The sequence below is a fragment of the Dromiciops gliroides genome, chromosome 1, assembly GCF_019393635.1.
Source record: "Dromiciops gliroides isolate mDroGli1 chromosome 1, mDroGli1.pri, whole genome shotgun sequence".
Taxonomy (NCBI): Eukaryota; Metazoa; Chordata; class Mammalia; order Microbiotheria; family Microbiotheriidae; genus Dromiciops; species Dromiciops gliroides.
Window position 1 is genome coordinate 727,685,320 of NC_057861.1, and position 14,335 is coordinate 727,699,654.

The following is a 14,335-nucleotide window of genomic DNA, read 5'->3' on the forward strand; positions in this document are numbered from 1 at the left end:
TGCTTAGAGGTAACTGCCTGATGAATGTCTTCTCCTGGATTTTTTGGGGGTATCTCAAAAGCAACATGGCCAAACACAGCTTGTAATCTTCACCCCCAAACTTGCTTCCATTTAAATTTCCTGATTCCTGTTAAGTACACCTACTTCCACCCTCCTCACCCACATTTGCAACTTCAGAGACCTTTTTAGTGCCACAAACTCCATCCCTGCTTCTTCCTTTGCTTCCCCCCCCCCGCCCCAATATATTCAGCTTCCGACTCTACTGTCACAATACATTTCTTGCATCCATGGCCTTCTCTTCCCTCGCATTTCACTACCCCATTGAAGACCCTCATCAGCTCTTCCCTTACTATTATAAGAGACATCTAATGATTTCTAATTCATCCAATGATTGTAATTCTCCTAGATTCTGGTCTCTGTACTCTAGTCGTTTCACTCTCCAATCCATCCCCAACATAGCTACCAAAATAATCTTCCTATGAATTTAAGTTTATACCTATAACTCAGAGGCCTTCAGGGTTTCCCATTTGCTTAAAAGATGCAAACTCCTTAGCCTGTCATTTAAGCCCCTTTGAAATCATTCTTCCTCCTCTTGTAGCATTATCTAACACTATTCCTCTTCATGAACTCTGTTCTCACTAAAATGTTCTACTAGTTACTCCCTCAATGTCAACCCTCTTTCTCCTACCTTAATAATCTGCAACTCATGCTTAGAACATGCTGCTACTTCTTTTCTAGCCTTCCAAGTCTTATTCTTCTTTAAAGTTCAGCTTAAATTCCAGCTTTACGCTGAAGATTTTCCGAATCCTCCCAACCCTCACTGTAAATGTTCTTTCCCTCTTCAGTTTTCCATACCTGCCTATATGTTGTATTTCCAGTTAAAAGTAAGCTCTGTGAGTACAAGGACTATTTCATTTAAATAATGAATAAATTATTTTTAATTTCCACAAATAAATGTTGATTTCCTTTATCTAGGCCCAAATATCTCTTTTGTTCCCATGCCACCATTCTAAGCTAAATTGGTGGTTGGAAATCAAATATATATATATATATATATATATGTACACATACATATATATATACATATATACACACACACACATATATATATACACATATATACCCACACATACATATATATACACACACTCATATACCCACACATACACACATACTCTTCACATTTTAGTACAAAAGAGTGTGTCCAGTTCTTTGGAAACCTATTCACTCTGAGCATCCTAGCCAAACTAAAATGATCTTACTGCTAAATTTATAAATATAATCACTAACACTTCCTTTGATCTCTATTTCTTTCCCAACTGCTTTGTATTTCTTCTCTTTGTTTTTCTTCCGTATATTCTTATGTAGAAAGAGGAAAGCTGATGCTTTGGAGAGAAGTTGAACTCAGAGTTAGTTTGTACTATCTTGGATACATTTTTGGATACATATTGTCTGTGGGACCCTAGGGAAGGCCCTTGACAAATCGGTAACTCTGTAATCCAGTATTTAATCTCTCAGAAACCACATTGGTTGAGGGAATTTTGTCATCTGGGAGTTGCCCATTTCAAAGGAGTCATGGGTGAAATCTCCATCCCTGCCCTTCTCACAGGGGCTCTTAAACTTTTTTGTGCCATGTGCAGATTCCTTTGACAGCCTGATGAAGTCTATCCACTTCTTCTTAGAATAGTGTATTTAAGCATAGAAAATACATAAAATTACAAAGAAAAACCAATGATATTCACGTATGGTCATCAAAATATTAAAAGCTACATATTTGTGGGCCCCTTGAAATGTATCTACATACCTGTTGAGGACCTGTGAAACCCAGGCTAAGAAGCCCTAACATAAGTCCACATCACATGCATATGCATGTGAATATGTATATGGAATTCTACAACCCAGTGACACGGCCCAAGACATTCCATCCCCTGACTGAACATTTTCATTGGCTCTCTCCTATGCCTGGAGTTCGCTCTCCTGCCCTTTCTAACTTTCTTGAGATGTTTCATTCTATACATTGTTTCCTTCTTGCCTGTCTCATAGCAGGTGCTTAATAAATGCTTACTGACTGATATAATAAATGGCTATCAATCCATTGATAAGTATTTAAGTGTGTAAACATAAGTATATATCCATACACATACCCATATACATATATAGAAATATACAATACATGCACATACACACATACATGCATGCATATATACAAAGATGCATACACATATATACATACACATATGTACTAGCATACACATATACAAATATTTATCAATATACCAGTGTATATGCCTGTATGTGACTGTGATATATGTTCAATAGAATAAATATTGGAGAGCTACTAGATAGAATGTTCAATATATTGACAGGCATTTATCAAGTCATTAGGCGATAAGGTTTTCAAAATTATTTATTTGATTTTTAATTTATGGATTCAAACTAGAAATTAAATAACATAGTATGATAGAATGTACATTCAACTGCAATCTATTATGTACTACTCACTATTCCTTTTAAATCTATAATAAAGTTATCATGTAAATTTATTTTTTTCTCTTGTTTTCTTCTCTCTCCCCACTCCCACCCTACAGATGGCTACCATTAGACACAAATATGTATATATGTAAAATTAATCCTTACATACTTCTATTTATCAGCAACAATTATTTATTAAGCACTTTCTATAGCCCAGGCACCAGGGATACAAATTCAAAGAATGAAACAATTCTTTCTTTCAAGAAATTGAGAGAAGCCAAGAGAGGAAAATGAGGAGAAAGAGAGCTCCAAGCATGGGGAGCAGCCCTCGGAAATGCACAGAATTAAGAGATAGAGTGTCTTCTGTGAGGAAGAAGGAGGCTGATATTACTAGATTGTGGTGTACATGGAAGGGAGTAAAGTATAAGAAGTCTAGAAAGGTAAGAGATGGTCAGGTTATTATGGGCTTTGAATGCCAAGTAGGATTTTTCATTTTATACTGGAGGTGATAGGGCACCACTAGAACGGATTCAATAAGGGACTGACATGGTTAGAACTGCACTTTAGGCGAAACGATTTGACAGCTGAATGGAGGAGAGATTGAAATGAGGAGAGACTTAAGGTAAAGAGACCAATCAGGAGGGTGATGAGGGCCTGAGTCAGGGTGGTGGCAGTGTCAAAGAAGGGGCATATGTGAGAATTATTATGAAGGTAAGATTGACTAGATTTGGCCACAGATTGTATGTATATGAGGAGGGAGAGAGAATGAGGAGTTCAGAATAATACCTGCATTGTTAATCTGGGTGATTGGAAAGATGTTGATGCCTTCTACAGTAACAAGAAAAAGAATAAGGCAAGGGCTTAGGAGGAAAGATAATGAGTTCAGTTTTGGACAGGGAATATTTAAGATGCGTATGGAACACCCAGTTTGAGAAGTCCAATAGGGATTAGGTGATATAAATCAAGATGTTAGGAAAGAGCTTAGGGCTGGATAACTGTATTAAAACTTCTTGGTATAGATATAATTGAATTTATGGGGGCTGATGAGATTACCAAGCAAAATTGTATAGAGGAAGAGGAAAAAAATGGCCCATGAGAGAGCCTTGGTGGGCACACATGGTTAATGGGTCTAAACTAGATGAAAATCCACAAAGGAGCTTGAGAAGGTGTGGTAGATATACTATATCCATGAATAGTGTCATGGAATCCTAGAGAACAGAGAGAGTATTAAGGAGAAGAGAGTATTGACGGTATCAAAGACTGTAGAGAGGTCAAGAAGGATAAGGATTGAGAAAGGGCCATTAGATTTTGCAATTAAGAGATCATTAGAAACTGGAGAGAGTGATTTCAGTTGAATGATGAGGTTGGAAATGAGACTCTAGAGAGTTAAGAAGATAGTAAGGAAAAAGGAAGTGAAAGCACTGATTAGAGATGGCCTTCTCAAGAAGTTTAGCCCCCAAAGGAGGAGTAATATGTTAGCAGAAATGGACAGATCAAGTGAGGTATTTTGGGGAATGAGGGAGATATTGGAATGTTTGTAGGCAATAGAAGAGTTACCTGTAAAGAGGGAGAGAATGAAGGTAAGTGAAGAACAGTAAGGATACAGAGAGAAATCTACTGAAGAAGCTAGAATGGAATGGGATTACCAATGCATATAGAAAGGTTTGTCTTGGCAAGGATAAATACCTCTTCATATGAGACAGGGGACAAAAGTGGAGAGAGTGGTGGAAGGAATCTAAGGCATGTGAGAAGAAAAGAAGGAAGAGGAGCCTAACACTTGCCATTTCTCCCATTTACAATTAGGAGAAATATGAGATAGAACATCAAATTTGCTTTCATTTGCAGCTCTCTGATTATTAATAATTAAACAAAAATCAAATGGGTATTGATAGCTTGGATTTCTTCCCTTGAATACTGCTTGTTCTTTTACCAACCATCAGTTGAGGACTGGTTCTTATTCTTTGTTGTATATCTTGGAAATGAGAAGCTTATGAAAAGAACTTACTGGAAGGATCTCGTTTCCTCTCCAGTTAACTCTTTCCCTTATTATCTTAGCTGGATTGGATATATTTGTGTAATTTTTTTTTTCACTTCATGTAATCCAAATTGTCCATGTTTATTTTCTGGGATCCTTGCTCTCCCTTCTTTAGTCATGAACTCTTCCCCCAATCATTGATGTGAAAGGTAATTTCTTCCTTGCTCCTCTAATTTGTTTATGATGTGACCTTTTTATATCCAAGTCATGTATTCATTTGGAAATTATTTTAGCATATGGCATGTGGAACTATACTAAACTTAATTTTTGCCAGATTGCTTTCCAGTTTTCCTAGCAATTTTTGTTGGAATTAATTCTTACCTCAGTAGCTAGGAACATTGGATTTATCAAATATAAGTCTATGATGTTATTTTGCTTTTCTATATTGTGTGCCTAATCTCTTCCTTTAATTGATCTCTTTCCTTTTCTTTTTTTTTTTTTTTAGTGAGGGCAATTGGGGTTAAGTGACTTGCCCAGGGTCACACAGCTAGTAAGTGTTAAGTAAGTGTCTGAAGCCAGATTTGAACTCAGGTACTCCTGACTACAGGGCCGGTACTTTATCCACTGCACCACCTAGCTGCCCCGATCTCTTTCCTTTTTTAACCAGTACTAAATCATTTTGATGATTTCTGCTTTGTATAGTTTGAGACTTGCTACTGTAAGGTCCCTTTTCTTTCTACTTTTTTTTTTTTTGCTAATTTCCTTTTAGGTTCTAGATATTTATGGTCATCCATAGGAATTTTATTATTAGTATTATTTTTCTAGCTTTATAAAGTAATCCCTTGGTAATTTGATTGGCACTAAATAAGTAGATTAATTTAGGCAGCACTGCCATTTTTGTTACATTGGCTCAGCCTAGCCATGGACAATTAATATTTCTCCATAGACTGAATATTCTTAATCAGTACAGTATCATAGAACACCAAATTTAAGAATTCAACAAGCTTTTATTATAAACTTATTATACTATGTGCAAGATACATGCGTTGAATAGGCAAAGAAAATCTCTGTCCTTAAGGAGCTTAACGTCTAATGGAGGTAGGGACAATATCATTGATACAAGGAAGCATGATGCAAGGTAGACATTGATCAGAGACATGTAGGAAAAGTTCTTTAAAATAATTTGTTGGGGAAGAGATCACTTGGACCAAAGGCAATCATGGAAAACTTTATCAAAGAGGTGGAGCCATTTGCTGTAACTATCGACATTAATTCCACATATGTGGCATGAGTATGTTTGAAGGATAGGTGAAGGTATATATAAATTCAGGGAGGGAGGCAGGATGGTGTGATGAGACTGGGGGGGGATAATATTCGAACAATTTGGTTAGTATAAAGGGGGTGTAAAGCAATCAGAGCAAATATAACTGGGAAGGTAACTTATATAAAGGGATGCATTTCAAATTAGGGCAAAATAAAGGTAGCTTTTAAAAACGTTGTGATTCATTGCAAAAAAGGCTTAAGAGAAGAAAATGCAATGCATGCACTGAACATTCCCATTTAACTATTAAAAAAAAAATTCTGTAGCAGAGTAAGATAAAATATAGATCCCCTATTCTTTTTTCACTTGATCTTTTGTGTTTGATCATGAATGCACATTGTGAAAAGATGTCTTATACCTCCAAGCTAAACACTGTTTGCTACTCATTAGTGATTTATAAATGATATTTTCTCCCTGGTGACATATCTTTTGATATGATTCTCTAATAATAACATCCACCAATATTAAAATAAGCACATCCCCATGTATTGTGATCATCTCCAACTACATTTCCTCATGAAAATTAAATTTTCGCACACCAACTGATATTGTATGCATATATTTGTCTACCATCATTATAAATCTCCTAAGGGTCTCTATAAAATGATAGTTTTGCCTCTTTGCAGTAATTCTACCTAATGCTCCAAAGCAAGAAACTAATTACATGCTGACTTTTCACTAACTTTGATCTTTCAAATACCATACTATGGAGGTTCTATAGGTAATCATATAATTACAATACACTAAATGAGTTGAAATTAGCCATAAACCTTTTTATTTAAATTACATTAACTCTTTCTTCAGTAGCCCCATGTGCTAGTTCAGCTCTTTCTTACATAAGTTTGCCGATATAAGGTTTCAAACTCAAATCCGATTAGAGGCACTAATGTTTATAACAAATGCCTCATTATAACACCAGCAGCCTCAATGAAGAAGAATATGCAAAGAATTTCTCAAAATATGCTTAAGGAAGGCCAAGGATAAACTACAGTGGTGTGAGGAAATGACTGAAATTTCTCTGGGGAATGTTTGAGTCAGGATAGAGAAAAAAAATGACTTCACTTGTATTTTCCCATTGAATTGGTATATTTCCTGTAAGAGCCATGGAAGACAATTGTTTCTTTCAGTTAAACTGAATGACTATATAGCTGAAGAAAATCCTGGACTTCCCATTTGAAAAATGCAATTTTTCCCCCCAATTTGGGATTAGCATGGTTACTAAGACTTCTTGGCTTTCTATAAGGGTCTTAAATTAAATTCCTTTTGGTCTAAGAGACCATAATTAATATAAATGCTTCAAGTTTCTGTTGTCAGTATCAGAGATGATGATATTTTTTGCTAATTATTTCAGTTCAGCATTGAATCTATTTGTTTCTTTTTTGTGTTCTCAAAACACTATGTGCGGACTATAAAAAATTAAATTAGCAGTAACATTAATTGCCTTATAAATATTTTAAATTAAAAAACTCCCACTAAATATTAGATGATACACAGGTTGTACTTCTTATGAATTTCATAGTGAATTTAACTCAAGAGGTATGTTGATAAAACAGACCTTTACCTTTACCATGTTTGTGGGTCTTGTTTATCTAATAACATTAAGAGATTCCCCCAAACCTGAAGACCATATTCACTTTAAAGCTGAATAAACATGATTTGTTTTGATTTGTCATCAATCATGTCATGTGATCACAGGGTGTATTGTGTGCGAAAGGTCCTTGTTTTATCTGGAGCCTCAACCTTTAAAAAATTCAAAACAGTCAAGTTGTTTATTTGACACCAGGCTTGACCCTCTCCGACTTCAGGGCTTGATCTGAGTAAAAGAAAGTCAAACATATTTTGCTTTCTGATTATTTGTATTATTCAGAGTCTACTTCTCTAGTTGAATTCTGCCATCATCTGGAGGCCTAAAAGAAAGAGTAAAACCCATTTTTTAAAAGCAGTTTCCACATTTTAAAGGCAGGTTGGTGGAGGGACCAATTGTTGTTTCTATCAGCATGGTGTGCAGCACCAAAGAGAATGTAGTTTCTGTGAATTTGCAGGCATATCATGTGTGTACTCAGTTCTGGGAATCGCATCATTTCAGAGGCCTGTGGTCAGAAGAATGAAGTCCTACAGACAATAAGGATTAACAGTGTGGAAGTAGAGTCCTAGGAACATGGACACAAATCCCAGGGAAAAAAAAATTACAAATTTATCACTGTACTTCCTGGTCCCTGCTGTAGAAATGTATCCAAAAGGTTTTTTTTGTTTGTTTGTTTGTTTTTTAATTTTTTAAAATAAGGTCTAGCATTTTTCTTCCTGTTTTCACTTGTTGAAACCGTCATATGCTCATTCTCATCACAAGAGAAAGGTCCTTCTCAATTATAGCCCCCTGGATCCTGCTGAACCCACCACAGGATCTACTTAGTGCAAAGGAGACTAAAAGTAAGAACAAAAAACTTCTCAATATCAAGCAGGGATATTTTTTGGGGAAAAAATTGACCTCATGTATCAGGATTGTTCCATTCTGATGTCTCTTCCCTTAGTGGGATTAAAGCCTGGATCTATCAGATAGTGATGCTCAGTCCTGTGTCTGGAAAGGGAAACTGGGAGACAATAGCCAGCCATCCATTCTGTCCGTAAAATGAGAGGGTTGGACTAGATAACCTCCAGTGGTCCTTTTGGCTCTAAATTGGTGATCCTATTTGTGGTACCCAGGGATCTGGTTTATATATGTTAGGGAGTTCAGATTTATACATAGACATTAATTCATTTCAAAGTACATTTATGCAGTACTAGCTATATCAGACTGACATTGACATATAGCAAGACCCAAGGGTTAGGAAGATCTCTGTTCAAGTACTCAAATACTACCCCTAACACAGACTGGCTAGGTGACTTTGGGCAAGTCATTGACATCTCAGTGCCACAGGCAATGCTTTAAGGCTCCAGTGGGTTGTAACTTTGTATTAGTGGGGGGGGGGTATTCCATAATTCAAGCTCTTCACTCGCAGGAAACCACAGGTCTGTACCTATTCTCTACAAGGTACCATTTTAGGTGTGAGAGGAAGTTTTGTAAATAAAGTCATTATTCATTAAGTGTCCCCCTCCTCTATTCCGGTCTTCACTAGAGGTCTTCAAACAAAGGCTAAATGATAGCTTACTGCTTATGATAATGCAGGGGGGTAGGGTGGGTGTGGTGGAGGAGGATTCTTCTTCAGAGATAGGCTAGAGTAGGTCTAGAGTTTGTGGTAACATTAGAAGTCATCCGGCTTTCACACTTGACAAGAGGAGATTAAGTGACTTGCCCAAAGTCACACCTAGGAAGTGGCAGAGCAGGGATTTTGACTTAAACCCTCTCACTCTGAATGCAGCTCTTTGTCCCTGGCAAGACATTGAGTTCTCTTCCAAGCCTGCCATTCTGTGATTCTGTCCCATTACCACTGCCTTTTAGAAATTATAATCTAGTGGAGATAAGATCAAGTACCTTTCCAACCCAAGTGGTATAAACCATCAGGGGAGTAAATTTTCCATTTTCCAAATACTCCTTTCAGGCCATCTCTTGTGTTCAATCTAAGGAAAACCAACCAGTCTCTCACATTCCACTGTAAGGCGCTGGCCCTTTCTTTGTCTCGAGCTGCCTGTCAGGCCAATAAAGTTGTTGTAAATGAATTCAAAGGAGAGAAAGGATATAAATGGAGAACCCCTTAGATCCATCTCTTTCCCTGGTGTATGCTCTTCCTCTTTTCCCAGAGTAGGGTGTAAGTTAATTGTATTTGAATGAATAATTCTAATAAAGCATGACCTTTAATGCCGACTGGTGTTTTTAATTTTGATTCACTGTCAGTCACTTCTGCGTGAGCCCCTCTCGGATGTGAGCTGGTGGAAAGGCCAATGTGTATATAGAACAGAAAAACAAATACAGAGCTCGGGGCCTATCCCAGGAGGTAAACACACACCTATAGTGTAGATCTGACAAAGAAAGGCATCTACTTGCTGGAGTCAGTCCAGCATGAATTCAGAAGAAGCGAGGATTTATCAACTCTCAACTGGGGGAAAACCAAAGGAAACCAGAAAAAAATGGAGGGGAAAAAAAAAAAAAGCCCAGGCACCTTTACAAGTAAGAGAGTCAGCCCACAGCTCTTGAGCAACCTAATTATTGGAGAACCCCATAGGCAAAAACCAGCATTCTTGTCTTGGTGGTGAATTGTAACTAAGGCTGGCCGGAAGGGTCAAAGAATATCATCTTTGTTTCCTGGGCATATGGGACCGGGACTTTGAGGTACTGTGTGAAGTAAACACCATTATGAGCACTCTAAAACCTCATCTCACTGATGGTAGGCTCAGGGGAGGAAAGGAATTATTCCTAGGTCTCAAGCTATTTCTAAAAATACTAATCATTTTATTTCTTGGACTTCAAAAATTAATTAAGGCAAATGTAATCCTTTAAAAATTTACCTCCCCAAACCCACTCTTCATAAAAAAAAATATATTAAAACTAAGATTGTAAATGGATGCAACATCTTTCTTCTGGTTAATCTTATCGGTTCAATAAATATTTAGGGAGGATCCAGCAACAAGGCATTAAAATGATGCATTATTAGCTTTGTTAAAAGAGAACTTAGAAGCACCTATTAATTTGCACAGTGGAATGTCCACCAGACATTAAGATCTTGTTCTCTAGACTCCTAATCTCAAAGACCCTTTATAAGAGCTGGTCATTCACTAAGCCCATTTTAAAGATAGAGAGAAGCTGAAATGCTCAATCCTTTTGTTCATGGAAATATGGTAGAACAGACCTTGGGCATGGAGTTATCACTTCCCTAGTAGATTGTTTTGACCTATCATGTTGTTACAATTCTAATATCATGTGTCATGTTGGGGGTTAACATGGGAAAGGGAATATATAGCCCCTACTAGGTACTAGGCAATGATTATTTTAAGCACTTTACAAATATCATTTCATTTGATTCTCCCAACAACTCTGCAATGTAGGTGCTGCTATTGTCCCTATTTTTACAATTGAGGAAACTGAGGCAAATAAATGTGAAATGACTTTCCAGGGTCCCAGACCTGGTAAGAGGTTTTTTTGTTTTTTGTTTGTTTGTTTGTTTTGGTGGGGCAATGAGGGTTAAGTGACTTGCCCAGGGTCACACAGCTGGTAAGTGTCAAGTGTCTGAGACTGGATTTGAACTCATGTCCTTCTGAATCCAGGGCCACTGCTTTATCTACTGCACCACCTAGCTGCCCCCCCCCATAAGAGTTTGAGGTGGAATATGAACTCAGATCCTCCTCACTCCATACCTACTGCTCTGTTTTGCCACCTAGCTCCCTGGTATAGAAGATAGAGTTTGTGACTTGGAGTGAGGAAGAGTGAGGCTGAAATTTACCTCTGAAACTTATTGTGTGTCAAATCATTTATATTCTCTCAACTTCAGTTTGCTCATCCATATAATGGGGATAATAATTTTCATAAGATCGGCATTACAAAGTTTTCGTGAGGTTCACATGATATAATTTAGGGCAAGTGCTTTGAAAACATTAAAACCCTTTGAACAGTGTCAGTTATCAGCACAAACCAAACATCTAACACTACTGCAATATATCATCTCTGTTTTAACATGGTGTGTGGGCAGGGAGGGGAACAAGGGAGAGGTAGCAATTGCTCATTCCATTGGCATGTGTTAGATTGTGTGTATGCATACATACACACATATACACACACATACATACATATATACATATATGTTTTTGTTTATTGATTTAAGTACTGTCTCACTCTTCGTGGCCCCATTTGGGGTTTTCTTGGAAGAATAGGTTTCTTGGCAAAGATACTGCAGTGATTTGCCATTTACTTCTCTATCTCATTTTATAGATGAGAAAACTGAGGCAAATAGGATTAAGTGACTTGTCCAGGGTCACAAAGCTAGGAAGTGTCTGAGGCCAGATTTGAACTTATGAAGAGGAGTTTTTCTGACTCAAGGCTTAGTTAGCACTCTAACTCTATCCACTGAACCACCTACATATATAATTGATTATATTAATATAACATTTATATATTATACATATATACACAAGAGAAGTCAAGTCAACAAGCATTGTATGTGCCAGACATCGTGCTAAGACCTGGGAACATGAAAAGGCAGAAACACATGTCTTGCCTTCAAGGAGCTCAAACTTGAATGTGCTGGACAATACATCAATCAATGCATAGAGACAATATCAGTGGAGGACCGAGGAGGGAATCTGAGAGGAAAGGCATGGGAGGGATTGGGGGCATGATTGGTAACAGCCTCCTGCACAAGGTAGGATTTTCACTGACTCTTACAAGATGTCAGGCAAACCAGAAGGTAGAGGTGACGAGAGTATCCCAGGCATAGGGGACAGTCCAGTGCAGGCACATGGAATTGGGACATGGAGTGTCCTCTGTGATCAACAGCGTAGAAGCTGGTGGGTGTAACTCAATAGCAGAAGGTGTGGAAGAAAGGCAAGTGCAGGAAGACTGGAGCGGGAGGAAGGGGCCCAGCTGGGAAGGGCTTGTGAAGAGCCATTCAGTGTCCATCTTAATTAACTGAGGCCCAATTTGAACTCAGAAAGATCAGTTTTCCTGACTCCAGGCCCAGCACTCTATGCACTAAGCCACTTAGTTGCTCCAACTTGGTCCAAACTCTACTAATAGATAAGAAAACTGAAACATCTCCCCATGCCCCCACCCCTTGCCAAGGTCACACAGCTATTTCAATTGAAATGGCTTCAGGATACTAACTTTAGGGACAGTTACTGAAATACTTCTTGGCCCCATTATATCTTATCTCCATACCTTTTTGCATAGGCTAAGCAATGTATTTGGGCTGTTCTTCCTCTGATCTCTCCTGGCTCCTGAAATCCCTAGAGGCTTTCAAGACTCAATTCTCATGCAAGAAACTTTTGGGATCTCCATAGTTGTTAGTACTGATCCCTAGGGAAATTACTTTGTATTTTCATAAAAGATTTGAATTAAATTATGTGGGTACAAATTTGTTGTTGTTTGATTGTTTCAGTCTCGGCTGACTCTTTGTGACCCCATTGGGGTTTTCTTGGCAGAGATACTAGAATGGTTAGCCATTCCCTTCTCCTACTCATTTTACAGATGAGGAAACTGAGACAAACAGGGTGAAGTGACTTGCCTAGGACCACATAGCTAGTAAGTGTTTGAGGCCAGATTTAAACTTAGGTTTTTCTAACTCCAGGCCCAGTGCTCTATCCACTGCACCACCCAGCTGCCTGGATACAAGTTGCCTCTCATAATTAGGATACAAATTCCTTGAGAACAGAGTTGCATATTTGATAACACTTGACCTACTTTTTCAAGGTGGTCCCCCATGATGCCTCACTTTGTTGCCTACTCCCTAGCTATCCTCCCCACTCCTTTGTTGTTCAGACCAGGTACTATATGCTAGAGATTCTATATGTGTGTGTATACACACATACATGTAACACACATGTATGTGTGTATAGGTAGCGACAATAACCATGGGTGTATACACATGTGTACACATGTATGAATATATGCGCATATACTCATGCAACCCATATGTGTATACAGGATAAGTACATGCATGCACACATGTGTATGTGTAAATAATAATGTATATATGCATGCTTTTGTGTGTATATATGCACAATCCACACATGCACATGTTATATGTCTATATAACATTTTGTATGAATTCATATACATGTGTATATAACATGTATTTATGTGTATTTATGCACATGCTTATCATATATGGCCACTCATAATGCAAACATGTGTGTATGTGCATAATTTTGTATATATACAGATATATGTATGTATAATATGTGTGTGCACACAGACATAAACACACAGTGTATATATAACAATATTTGTGTGTATATACATGTATCCACATATTACATTCATGTATACATACACACATATGTAAACATATACATATATACACACATGTGTGTGTGTGTGTATATGTCACACACACAAAACCACAGTCTTTGTATTCCTAGTGACTGATAACAACACCTGGGAGATATTCAGAGCTTCAGAAATCGTTAATGAATTGAATTAAAACCATGAAACCCATCTAGACAAAAGTACACTAAAGTCTTCAGCTTCCAATGGAAGCAACTATATTTGCAATTTCCTTAACCATTCTGCAGAGACTCAAATGGATTATATATATACTAGGGAGGCATGAGAAAGTTTGGAGTTTTTAAAAAATAAAATAAAATAAACATACTGCTGCATCACATTAAATTCAAGAAGGTGTGAGTCTATGCTCAGAGCCTGAAAAATCCTTTTGGGGTTAAGCAAAAAATGCCATGGTATTACTTCAAATTCAAGAAGGTGTTTAATAATTTGGGTGCTAGTAACTGTGATCTGTATGTGGTGTTAGCATTTGATTTGATTTAAAATTTATTTCTCAGCAAATCTAAAATGATTCACTATATATGGTTTTTAACTAAAATAATATTTTGTTAGACTCTAATATGATGTTAATACCCAGATGAGACAGGCCAGAGCCATTCAGTGTTCATCTTAATTAACAACATTAACTATCATTAGGATT